At 44.2% G+C, this 13182-nt stretch overlaps 1 protein-coding gene across 1 annotated transcript in view; it reads right to left on the reverse strand.

Annotated features, from left to right (window-relative positions):
- The window catches only part of WDR47 (WD repeat domain 47), a 153840-nt gene that overhangs the window by 74600 nt on the left and 66058 nt on the right, over window positions 1-13182 (reverse strand). The gene's annotated exons all lie outside the window — the stretch shown is intronic.

Consider the following 13182-nt stretch of genomic DNA (forward strand, 5'->3'; position numbering starts at 1 on the left):
GGCCCCTTTCACACTTGTGCGACTTGTCCTGCGACTTGGGACTACAAAGTCACATGACAAGTCATACCCCATGATTTCCAATTAGTACGGTTTATATCTGTGTGACTTCAAGTCACAACGACTTCAAAGTAGTCCCTGCACTATTTTGGTCCAACCTTGATGCGTTTTGAGGTCCATAGACCTAAAAATTACACAGGCATTGCTTCAAGTCCAGTCAAGATTGCCGCAAATAGAGTGACTTCCCAAAAGACTCCGTAGCTGCCAGGTACACCCTAATTGCCTGGACCACATCCAAGACATGCAAGGCAATTTCCTTCAGAAGTTTAGGCCTGGGACATAGGGAAGGCAACACAATATCTTCATTCAAATGACAGTCAGAGACTACCTTAGGAAGAAATGAGGGACAGAGGCAAAGCATCACCTTAGCCCTGTGAAGCACCATAAGGTGAAAGACAGGATAGCACCATAAAGGTAAAAGACAGGATAACGCCAACAATGCAAACACCGTGCATGCAGAGGTGATAGCCACCAAAGAAGGCCACCTTCTAGGGCAGCGTAAGCAGGGAAACCTCCCAAATATTTTCAAAGAGAAGCTTTAGTAGAGCTGAAAGCACCACATTAAGATTTCAGGGCGGCAACGAGGCCCACACTGAAGGAACCAAATGTCGGACACCCTGAAGAAAGGGTACGCACCAGGGAGTCTGGTCAAAGGTCGTTGGAAAAAGACCGCCAAAACCCGATACCTGGCCCATGATGGTACTAAAGGCTAATTTGTGTTCAACCCCCCCCCCCCCCATTGAAGGAAGGTTAGGATATGATCCACCGAGAAGGGGCGAGGATGAACCCCAAGAGACTCACACCAGGGAATGTACGTCTTCCATGCAAGATGGTAGATCTTCCTAGAGGCAGATTTCCTAGCTTTTAACAGCGCAGGAATCATATATTCACCAAACCTCCACCCTTCAGCACCTGGTGTTCAACAACCAAGCCGTTAAAAAGCCAGCGACTGTAAAACAGGACGGAAGATTGGTTCTTGGGACAGCAGATCCTCCCTGAGAGAAAGTCCCCAAGGAGCATTGGCAACCAGCCGTACCAGACCGGCATACCAAGACCGGCGAGGTCAGCCTGGAGCCACTAGAATGAGCGGAACGGAATCCCTTCTGCCTGAATCCTGCACAGGAGTTGCGGGAGAAGTTTCAGAGGGGTGGAACAAATCAGTCAGCCCACCTTAGAATGCCAGCTATTACCGAGCTGCCAGGACACTTCATGTGCCCCCCCCCTGGTGATTGACATAGACCATGGCCGTGGCATTGTCAGAATGAATTAGTACTGGACACCCCTAAAGACGATTGTCCAATAAGCCAGACAAGTCTAATCGCTCTGAGTTCCAGTATACTAATCGGCAGTCTGGGCTCTACCACAGTCCAGACCCCCTGAGCACGTCTGCGGAGGACACCTCCCCACCCGGACGGACTGGCATCTGCAGGGCCAGCCGTCCAGTACAGGAGGAGAAGGATTTTTACTGTCGAAGTGCCAGAGAGTGAAGCCAACACTAAAGACCATGGATCCTTGACCCATTTCACCAGAATCTCTTTAGAAGAGATTTTGTGTGGAACTGTGCAAACAGACCACCACAAGGGTGGACACCATCAGGCCCAGCACACGCATCCAAGCCTGGAGGGATGACTGTTTGCTGAACAACAGAAGTTGAATTGCCTCCTGCAATGTCTGGAGTTTTTTCCAAGGAAGAAACACTCTGGCTGAGGCCGATTCCAAAGTCAGACACAGATAGGTCATTTTTTGTGAACAGAATGAAAGCAGAACTCCTGAATGTTCAGGATCCCACCGAACTCAGAATTCGCAGAGCAATCTCCAGTAGTCCATCAGAGCAGTCGGAGACTCTGCTCACAGAAGATCATCCAGGTACCCCAGTACCACGATCCCCCACTGACTCAAACAATGCCAGCACCGGGGCCAACACTCCTGTGAAGACCCGAGGTGCGGCGGGTGAGACCAAAAGGTCAGCGCCATAAACTGATAATGTTCCCATCCACGGCAAAACAGAGGAAGCGCTGGCGACCAGCACATAATAGAATGTGCAGGTAGGCGCCCTTGAGGTCGATAGATGTGACATCCCCCTGATGTAGGGACGCCACCATGTGAATCGACTCTGTACTCGCACAAAGCAGCTTAGCACCTCGAGGTGCAGAATTGGATGTACCGTGCCTTCCTTCCTGGGGACTGTAAAGAGGTTTGAGAAAAAACCCTTGAAAATGTTCCGAAGTCGGAACCGGAATAATCACCCCTTGAAATAAGTCTTGCACTGCCCCAAAGAGACCCTGTAAGTGATCTGGGGACAAGTGCAGGTTGAAAGGGAAAAAAGCTTTTCGGAGGCCAAGCCCAAACTTGATCTCGTAGCCTGATCGAATAACTTTGTGGACCCACATGTCCTTTACCAGGGAGGTCCATGGATCTGGAAATATCAGCAATGCCGTCCCCCCACCCCAGATACAGGTGAGGGCGCCCCTTCATGCAGAGGCAGCCTTGTCCACAGGTCTGGAAGAACCCGCTCATGGCTTGCCAGACCAAGTCCTCTTGGAACCTCTGGTGGAGGCCCTGACTTTTGATCCCTTGTCTTGAGAGACGAAGAGGCAGCTTAGGAGTGAGGAGAATGTCCCACGCTACTTGCCCTTGGTCTGAAGAAGAAGAGAACTCTTTCCCCCTGTAGGACCCTTAAAGTTACCCAAGGAAGCTCCAAATAGGCGATCCCCCACAAGAGGGAGATCAGATAAGGCCTTCTAAGAAGTCTAGTCCGCAGACCAGCATTTCAGCCAGACAATATGCAGAAGGACCACTGCTGATACAGACAGCCTAGAAATCAAAGGAGCCACATACAAAGAGGCATCACAGACAAATTAGCCCCTGGACCAACCAGTCCACCAGCTCCACAAAGACAGAGGGAAGCTATTCCGCCTCCAAGTCTCGGCGTATAAGCTAAGCCCACTCGGTCAGAGTTTGCGACACCAGGGCAATAGTATTTACTAGCCTAATTGCCAAACCAGCCACAGCGCACATATGGTGAGCCAGAGCATCTGCCATCTTATTAGCTGGACCTGTAAAGGTCGGGGATTCCTCATCCGGGATGAAGGTAACTCAATTTGACCTCAAAACCGGCGAGTTCACTACAGGTGGGACCAACCACCATTTACGCAGTAAATCCTCATAAGGATACCGCAAGCAAAAAAACGCCTAACCGCCACTGCATTTTGGACAACCCCACTGTTTTGTGACAATGTTGTCAAGGTAAGCGGAAAGAGGAACACCGTCGCCTTTTTGGAGGGCCTGTTGCTGCCAAAGAGAACCGGTGCCTCCGACGCCGCAACAGCCGCAACCTCCATTTTTAAAGTTTCGAAAGACCCACAGTGACTGAAATTTTAGAGGGGCTGGGGGGAAAGGAGCGGAACCCGGGGGTCCAACCATCCCAGGGAGGGGCCAACGTCCACCCCAAAACCCTCCAGGAGTAGTGGAGGGGGGGGCAGCTACTTACCACACTAGGAACAGGGCGGGCACCGCTCCGGACAGGACACCGCTCCATCGTAATGTGGGTGCTGTCAGCCAGGAGAAAACTCTGCGACTCAGGTCGAAGCCAGTTCATATGCATCCTCACAAGATGTTAGACTCACAGGCCAGCCCCGTCCAGTGGGGCTATGTCGCGGATGACCTAGCGCAGAGCTGCAGTCTGCACACGCTCGCTGGTCTGACTGGGGGGACTCTAAGGATCTAGATTATCCAGTTTGTCATCCCATCTGGCACTTGATTGTAGTTCTCACAGGAACAAAATAATAAAGAGGGGAAAAAAAAATTCCATTTATAATGAAAAAAATGCCAGGACCTGAGATCCCAGCAAGGAGCTAGGTCCTTACTCCTGACTAGGCAGAAAAAAAAAAACAAAGTGCCCATAGCTGAGAGTGGGTGTATACCCCCTTTGACTGCCCATAGCTTTTTCCTGCCTAGTGTCCCACTCCTGTAGGGGGTACTATAACCCAATGGTTAAGAAGAATCAGGAGCTCTGTCTGCCAATGAACGAAAGAGAAACTTTTTTCCATGATCACAATGTGGTTTGGGTAAGCTGACAAGTGCTCCATTGATTTATGCATCCGGAAAGTATTCACAGTACTTCCCTTTTTGCACATTTTATTATGTTACAGCCTTATTGCAAAATGGATTAAAGTCATTATTTTTCTCAAAATTCTACAAACAATACCCCATAATGGCAACATGAAAGAAGTTTATTTGAAATCTTTGCAAATTTATTAAACATAAAAACAAAAAAAAAAATCACATGTACATAAGTATTCACAGCCTTTGCTCAATACTTTGTTAAAGCACCTTTGGCACCAATTACAGCCTCAAGTATTTTTAAGTATGATGCTACAAGCTTGGCACACCTATTTTTGGGCAGTTTCTCCCATTCTTCTTTGCAGAACCTCTCAAGCTCCATCAGGTTGGATGGAGAGCATCGGTGCACAGCCATTTTAATCTGGTTCAAGTCGGGGCTCTGGCTGGGCTACTCAAGGACATTCACAGAGTTGTCCCATAGCCACTCCTTTGTTATCTTGGCTGTGTGCTTAGGGTCGTTGTCCTGTCCTTCGCCCCAGTCTGAGGTCCAGAGTTCTCTGGAGCAGATTTTCATCAAGGATGTCTCTGTACATTGCTGCATTCATCTTTCCCGTGATCCTGACTAGTCTCCCAGTTCCTGCCGCTGCAAAAACCTCCCCACTGCATGATGCTGCCACCACCATGCTTCACTGTAGGGATGGTATTGACCAGGTGTAGATATATACACACACACACACACACACACACACACACACAGTGTTTCCCCGAAAATAAGACCAGGTCTTATATTAATTTTGGCACCAAAAGACACAGGTGGGCTTATTTTTGGTCTTATCATGTAATGTGCTGTCTTCTCTCCCTGCCTGTCAGGAATCCCCTGTGTAAACATAGTAAAAGTGTTTGTAATCCACTCTATTACAGTTTTATATAATGTCCAGTGTGTTTCTGTAATATAAGTGCGTGAAATACCTTCGGTACAGCGCCACTCAGCGCTCAGCTGATCTCACTCTGCTCTCCTCATCTCCCAGCTGTCAGCAGGGGATCTCAGCCACTCCCCTCTGCAGTGTCCAGAGCTGGTCACGGAAGCGCGGAGTATATTATTGTGTGAAATACCTTTGGTACAGCGCCGCTCGGCGCTCAGCTGATCTCCATCTCTTCCCCCCCGCTGACAGCTGGGGGTCACGGAAGCGCCGAGCAGCGCTTTAACAAAGGTATTTCACACAATTATAATATAATACTCGGCGCTTCTGTGACCTGCTCTGGGCACTGCAGAGGGGAGGGGCTGAAATCCCCGCTGACAGCTGGGAGAAGAGAAGGAGAGCAGCGGGAGGATCAGCTGAGCGCCAAACCGAAGGTATTTCACACAATTATGTTACAGAAACACACTGGACATTATATAAAACAATAATAGAGTGGATTCTAGGATTTTACAAACACTAAACTAGGGGTTATTTTTGGGGTAGGGCTTATATTGCAGCCCTCCCCGAAAATAACAGTAGGTCTTATTTTCAGGGAAACACTGTATATATTCTTTATATATATATATATATATTTTTTTTTTTTTTTTTTCCCAAGTTGCAGTTCATTAAGCAAAATATAAATAGCTTACAGCCTTCTTGTACAATGACCTTAGCTAATGCTACAGTTCTATTTCAGCAAAGCAACTGTCCTGCTGGTGAAGAGATGTTAACAAGCTTTCTGAGTGTTGGTAAACATTTTTTTTTTCTGTTGCAAAGTTTCTTCAACTGGACAACCTGCTAATAAACAGCAGTTTCTGCTGCAGGCCGACAACACGACAACACTAAGCAACTGCCTCACAATCGGCAGCAATGTTTTCAGTCTGCCATTCCACTCTTTAAGTTGGCTGTTGATCTGCCTATCAGATCAGACCTGAGCGCACAAGGCAAGCTGACAACGCTGCTGCTAAACCAGTGTCTTTGCATAGTCACTCTGCACCTGGAAGCGCTGTCACTGGCAGGATCTCCGGATAATGAACTTTGCAACAGATTTACAAAAAAAAAAAAACTAGTTACCTAAGATGACTGTTTACAGGGGTCTTCAAACTATGGCTCTCCAGTTGTTTAGGAACTACAATTCCCATCATGCCTAGTCATGTCTGTGAATGCAAGACTTTTACAATGCCTCATGGGACGTGTAGTTCAGCAACAGCTGGAGGGCTGTAGTTTTGAGGATTCCTGCTGTATGCAGTGAGGCATAATGCCATACTAAAAATACACATACACCATGTGCAGCAGCTTAAATCATTTAAAATTAGATAGGCAGTAAAAAAAAAAAACAACATTCATAATACTTTCTGTAAAATATATAGTTCTAGTTTTGTTTCCTTTGAATATGTTACCTCTTTTGCTAGATTGTATTAATATTGTTGTTTTAGCCATTTTTTTCCCAGCAAATTCCACTAACTAGAGGAAATTGCAAATGAGGAGAGATTCCACTTTGAGAAACTGAACACTGCTCAATGCAGGAGAGAGACATGACAGAGGAATTTTAGATTTACAAGTATAAACAAGGGGCTTCCTTTCCTTTTCAGAGTAATCTCTTCCCTCCACTATCCAGCTTAACATTTATTCACTTCTAGGGTCTCTTCCGTCAGACAGAGTGTAGGAAAACTGACTGCAGTTGCAAATGGGAGCAATAAATCGTATCATGATTATAAGCATTAAAAAGGTAAGCATGTATTTATTAGCGCATTGTAGGTTTAGCCCTTATACTGAAGTCTCCTATAATGAGGACCTTTTTATTGTGCAGCTCTCCCAGACATAAAAAAAAGCCCTCTATAGAGAACATAATAGGACATAGCCCCCCTGAGGGGGAGGCCGCTTGCCGTGACGCGGATGCGTAGAGTACCCTTGTCAAAACAGTAATGGCCGCTACACTGTCACTAAAATTAGGCGCCACCCGGTTCAAGGGAGGCGCCAGGCTGACCATATAGGCCAGCAGGCCGTAGGCCATGGCATAAATTTCAGTGGAGGCCTAGCCACGTTTGCCCGAATTCACATTTCGGCAGATGCCCAGGGAGAGATTTGGGGGCTTCAGTTAAACGCACTGAGGCTGCCCCCCCCCCCCCCCAACGACGGTGCCCAAAGCGGCCGCGTGGCCCATTAGGCCATGACCCAGCAGGCCGCCAGCCACGGCCTAAATTTTGAGGGCGCCCAGCCACCAGGACACGAGTCCCAGCCAAGCGGACCACCCAGAGCAAAGGGGGGGGGGAGAGAAGGTAGATGGCCATCAGCAGCTGTCAGCAAAAGACCCACAGTGACTGTTTAGAGGGGCTTGGGGGGGGGGGTGGAGGGGAGCCCGGCGGCTGACCTAGTGCAGAACTGAGGTCAGTTCGCGCTCGCTGGCTGGACTGGGGAAATGGGATCTAGAATATCCAGTCTGTCACCCAGTCCAGCAGATGATTGTAGTTCTCACAGGAACAGAAAATAATAAAAGCAAAAGATTCCATTTAAAAAAAAAAAATGCTAGGAACAAAGATCCCAGCAAGGAACTAGGTCCTTACTTCTGACTAGGCAGAAAAAAACTAAAGACCTATAGCAGGAAGTGGGAGTATACCCCCTGGGACTGCCCTATGGGTGTAGTCAAACTTTTTTCCACCTAGTGTCCTATTCCTGTAGGGGGCAGCATAAACCCAAGGGTCAAGAAAATATGGAGCTGTGTCTGTCATTTAACAAAAGAGAAAACTAGTATTTCATTGCATTATAAATTATTTAAAAAAAATTCCTGCTGTTGACTTTATTTCATTTTTAGTCATGGTGGATAGCCCCGTATAAATCCTAAGCAACCCTGTGATTATGAAAAGAGGAGTCTCATAAAAACAAAATGGCACAGATGAGGGATTAAGTTTCCATAGATCATGGCATCATCGCCCTGCTTTTTTACTTAAAGCAGAAAAACAATTCTCTATAGTACAAAATCTCAGTTAAACTGGAAACTTTTCTGCAAATCTCATCAACTGTGCATTACAGTAATCTACTTTTCCTTTCTGGTGCTATTTATTTTTTTTTTTTACATGTTTCACGATGACAGAGAAATCACTAGACTCGAATAGCTGTGCTTGAACAATTTACTGCTGTTGCTGAACTTTAGAGCCTTATATTTTGTATTCATTATTTGTTTGCTTTTGCAATGCATAAAACATGAACTGAATGGGTAAAGTAGATGCAGAGGACACAAAAGAATAGAGCATTCTTTAGACAACTAAAAATAAAGCACTCCAGTTTTACTGCATCACAGGAGCACACATAATGGTGTTAACAGCACAACTTAAATGTGCTTAAATGTGCTTAAATGCACTTTTCAGATATGCAAATCCACAACAAAGCTCACTAAATCACATATAGCGTGAAATAGCTAACACATCTCTTAAAGTGTGAGTAAACTCTCCTGCTATAATAAGGCTTATCTATAGGTAAGATAAATATCTCCTGAACGAGCATCGTGATGTCACCAGCACATGCGCTCTGAAGGAACGGCATACCTGTGCTCTTTCTTCAGAGTCCTGTGCCATAAACAGCGCCCCCCTCCGACGCATGCATGGGAGTGACATCATCACGGCTCGTCCAATCAAAGGACTGGAGCCCGCCAACCTGGAAGAAAGACCAGAGGAAAATGGAAGCCCTGTCAGTGTTGACAGTGCGCCGCTGGAGGGCTTTGTTTTAAGGCAAGTTTCACGTAATGTGCTAGGACAGTGTTTCTCAACCTTTTTTCAGTCAAGGCATCCTCTAAAATTATGGACAGTCTTGAGGCAACCCATTCTAAAAACGTAAAAAACTATTCTAATAGTTTTACAAAAAACATCAAGATCCACACACGTAGGACACCCAACGTTAGCAGTAATTTATTCTTCCAAATCCTATACACTTTTGCAGACTGCTACTGACCAGTATTCCAATGTTTCTCTTCCCCCTTAGTTTTTCTCCATCACTCAGTGTTGACAGAGAGGGGCAGGGGAGGGTCAAACAAGGATGCTGTGCAGACAATCAACATCCTCCTTATTAACTGGTGACATAATTTGTCCTTAGGACGGCGGCGGCTAGAAGATCAGAATGGTGCACAATAAAAACCTGTGGCTTTGTGTAATTAAAATGCAGGCTTCATCCAACTGCTGGCTTGTACACAATTTTCAAACTCCAGCAGGGATGTAGAGAAGAATCTTGATAAAAGAAAAAAAAAAAAAAACATAGAAGAAAACAGATAACAACAAGCATTTGTTGAAAAAAAAAAAAAAAGCAAAGCTATAGAGTAGACATTAAAACTGAAACATGCAATAGTAGGAGGGGTTATTCTGAGCTGGCCCAGTTTTTTTTTATATGCTAATGTCAAATCCACCTGTAGGTGGCAAAATTCTTAATATTGTTATACAAGATTTAGATAGTATAGCGCCAACAGTTATGCAGCGTTTTACAACATAAGGGCAGACAGTGCAATTATAATACAGTTTAAGTTAATAGGAATCAGAATAGCCTGAAGCTTAAAGACTTTGTTTCCTCCAATAGATGACAAAGAAATATATTTTTTAAAATGAATTCCATATTTTACAGTTACATTGGTCCAGCTTAATAGCTGGAAGTCACTGTAGTACACTCTACTACACGGATCCCCACTATCTTCTGTGTCCTGTGCCAAGTGACTGTTTTAGTGCATTGTGAACACAGTAGGCAGCCTGCTCCAGCACGAAATGTAGTATGCCATGTGTAGTGCTTTGATAAAAATAACCCAAATCCATGTATATTATTTAGCCTGCCTGAAAGGTATTGAGTCTACAATTTATGGTGTGTATATACAGTGCCTTGCGAAAGTATTCGGCCCCCTTGAACTTTGACACCTTTTGCCACATTTCAGGCTTCAAACATAAAGATATAAAACTGTAATTTTTTGTGAAGAATCAACAAGTGGGACACAATCATTAAGTGGAACGAAATTTATTGTATATTTCAAACTTTAACAAATAAAAAGTGGAAAAATTGGGCGTGCAAAATTATTCAGCCCCCTTAAGTTAATACTTTGTAGTGCCACCTTTTGCTGCGATTACAGCTGTAAGTCACTTGGGGTATGTCTCTATCAGTTTTGCACATCGAGAGACTGACATTTTTGCCCATTCCTCCTTGCAAAACAGCTCGAGCTCAGTGAGGTTGGATGGAGAGCGTTTGTGAACAGCAGTTTTCAGTTCTTTCTACAGATTCTCGATTGGATTCAGGTCTGGACTTTGACTTGGCCATTCTAACACCTGGATATGTTTATTTGTGAACCATTCCATTGTAGATTTTGCTTTATGTTTTGGATCATTGTCTTGTTGGAAGACAAATCTCCGTCCCAGTCTCAGGTCTTTTGCAGACTCCATCAGGTTTTCTTCCAGAATGGTCCTGTATTTGGCTCCATCCATCTTCCCATCAATTTTAATCATCTTCCCTGTCCCTGCTGAAGAAAAGCAGGCCCAAACCATGATGCTGCCACCACCATGTTTGACAGTGGTGATGGTGTGTTCAGGGTGATTGGCGGTGTTGCTTTTACGCCAAACATAACGTTTTGCATTGTTGCCAAAAAATTTGATTTTGGTTTCATCTGACCAGAGCACCTTCTTCCACATGTTTGGTGTGTCTCCCAGGTGGCTTGTGGCAAACTTTAAACAACACTTTTTATGGATATCTTTAAGAAATGGCTTTCTTCTTGCCACTCTTCCATAAAGGCCAGATTTGTGCAGTATACGACTGATTGTTGTCCTATGGACAGAGTCTCGCACCTCAGCTGTAGATCTCTGCAGTTCATCCAGAGTGATCATGGGCCTCTTGGCTGCATCTCTGATCAGTCTTCTCCTTGTATGAGCTGAAAGTTTAGAGGAACGGCCAGGTCTTCGTAGATTTGCAGTGGTCTGATACTCCTTCCATTTCAATATTATCGCTTGCACAGTGCTCCTTGGGATGTTTAAAGCTTGGGAAATCTTTTTGCATCCAAATCCGGCTTTAAACTTCTCCACAACAGTATCTCGAACCTGCCTGGTGTGTTCCTTGTTCTTCATGATGCTCTCTGTGCTTTAAACGGACCTCTGAGACAATCACAGTGCAGGTGCATTTATACGGAGACTTAATTACACACAGGTGGATTCTATTTAACATCATTAGTCATTTTGGTCAACATTGGATCATTCAGAGATCCTCACTGAACTTCTGGAGAGAGTTTGCTGCACTCAAAGTAAAGGGGCTGAATAATTTTGCACGCCCAATTTTTCAGTTTTTCATTTGTTAACAAAGTTTGAAATATCCAATAAATTTCGTTCCACTTCATGATTGTGTCCCACTTGTTGTTGATTCTTCACAAAAAAATTACAGTTTTATATCTTTATGTTTGAAGCCTGAAATGTGGCAAAAGGTCACAAAGTTCAAGGGGGCTGAATACTTTCGCAAGGCACTGTGTGTGTATATATATATATATATATATATATATATATATATATATATATATATATATGCCAGGACACTACAAATATCCACCACATGACCCCTCTTTAGACAGTCCAAGGTATTTAGTAAGAGGTATGGCAAGTTTTTAGAAGTTTTAAATTTTCTCACATTTTTTTTTTTTTTTACATACTGTCCCCGGTGGAGTACATCGTCATCATATAACTAGTGTGGGAGTGATCAGGGATATGGACTGGTGAGTAAAAAAAAAATAAAACCTTTTTTGTTCAACTTTTTTTTGTTTTATCACTGTAATAGCAATCGCTTGAACGGTTATGAGTGGCTTTTATTCATAACTCATGATTTACTATTGCATTGCTGTGACTGACCACAGCTATCATATGGTACCATGTGACCACCGGAGACCAAATCACAGATCGCACACAGGAATAAACAATGATGTCATTAATAGATTCCATTCATGGATGTTGTTTACTAGGAGCAATGCAATCACAGCGACCCGATACCAAGCACCGTAATCCACTGTGTCCAGACTGGTGGACTGCACGCCCCAGGACAGGCACGCAGTGAGCATGAGCAGGACTACGTATTTGTACGTTGCATTGCCTGTTCAAGCCGTCGGCTAGCAGTAAAATCACTGTTGGCCAGTAGGCAAGTGGTTAAAGCAGTATTACACTTTTGGATTGTATTTTCTTTATTATTATTATATTTACATCCTTCCCACATTGAGAACATTTGTGTAGATGGAGTTGTAATGATGGAAATGAGATTCTTTATGAAATAACTAGTTATTCTTACCCAGATGTTTTTTTTTTTTTATATGAGAGATCTGGAGAAAATGTGACCTAACCTAATTTGAGGTCCATCGTATCTGGTGAGTGGGCCTTTCTGAAGGTGGTGGGGGGTAACACAGTTGAAGCACATTTGATGTGCAGTTTAGAAAAAACAAGTGGGGCTATGGATAATTTAGGTTAAAAGTCAGAATCTACAGTACTTGTACTGTTTTCCCATAGCTGGGTTAGGTTCTTCTTTAAGGATGAATAGCTCCGCAATAGAAGGATCTCTGTTAACTGGTCAAAAAGTGAACTTGCCCCCCATTTTATCCACCACTTTTCTGGACATCTTTTTAAGCCACCTTCTCACATTTCATATCTGCAAAATGATTCTAAATGTGCAATGAACAACCAGGCAAAAGACAGCCCTACCTGGCTACTCCAACACCCCAAAGCAGCACATCCTCAGTATCCTATGAAACTGCAACTTCCCAATCCACCTTGCTATAGAAATTCAAGGAATCAGGTTTCGTAGGATTGTGTCCCCTTTCACACAACATTCAGTTGCAGAAACACCAACTGTTTACAATCATAAAAAGACTGTGTACTTCATTGATCTCTTTTCTATATTCTATAGCATTCTAGAGTACATAGCTGTGAACCTAAGCTATGTAAAGATTATTCTTTGCGTTTATACAAGCTACAAACTAGAGCTGACAGATGCAGCCTTGCAAACTATATCATTGCTAAAAACAAGCATTGTTGCGCTTCTCTCTCTGACAGAATGCTGCATAATCTGCTAACTTCATATTTCCATGAAGGAAAACCTACTAAAGGATGTAGGGTACACC

This window comes from Pelophylax lessonae (genome assembly GCF_965119305.1).
Source record: "Pelophylax lessonae genome assembly, chromosome: 8".
Classification (NCBI taxonomy): Eukaryota; Metazoa; Chordata; class Amphibia; order Anura; family Ranidae; genus Pelophylax; species Pelophylax lessonae.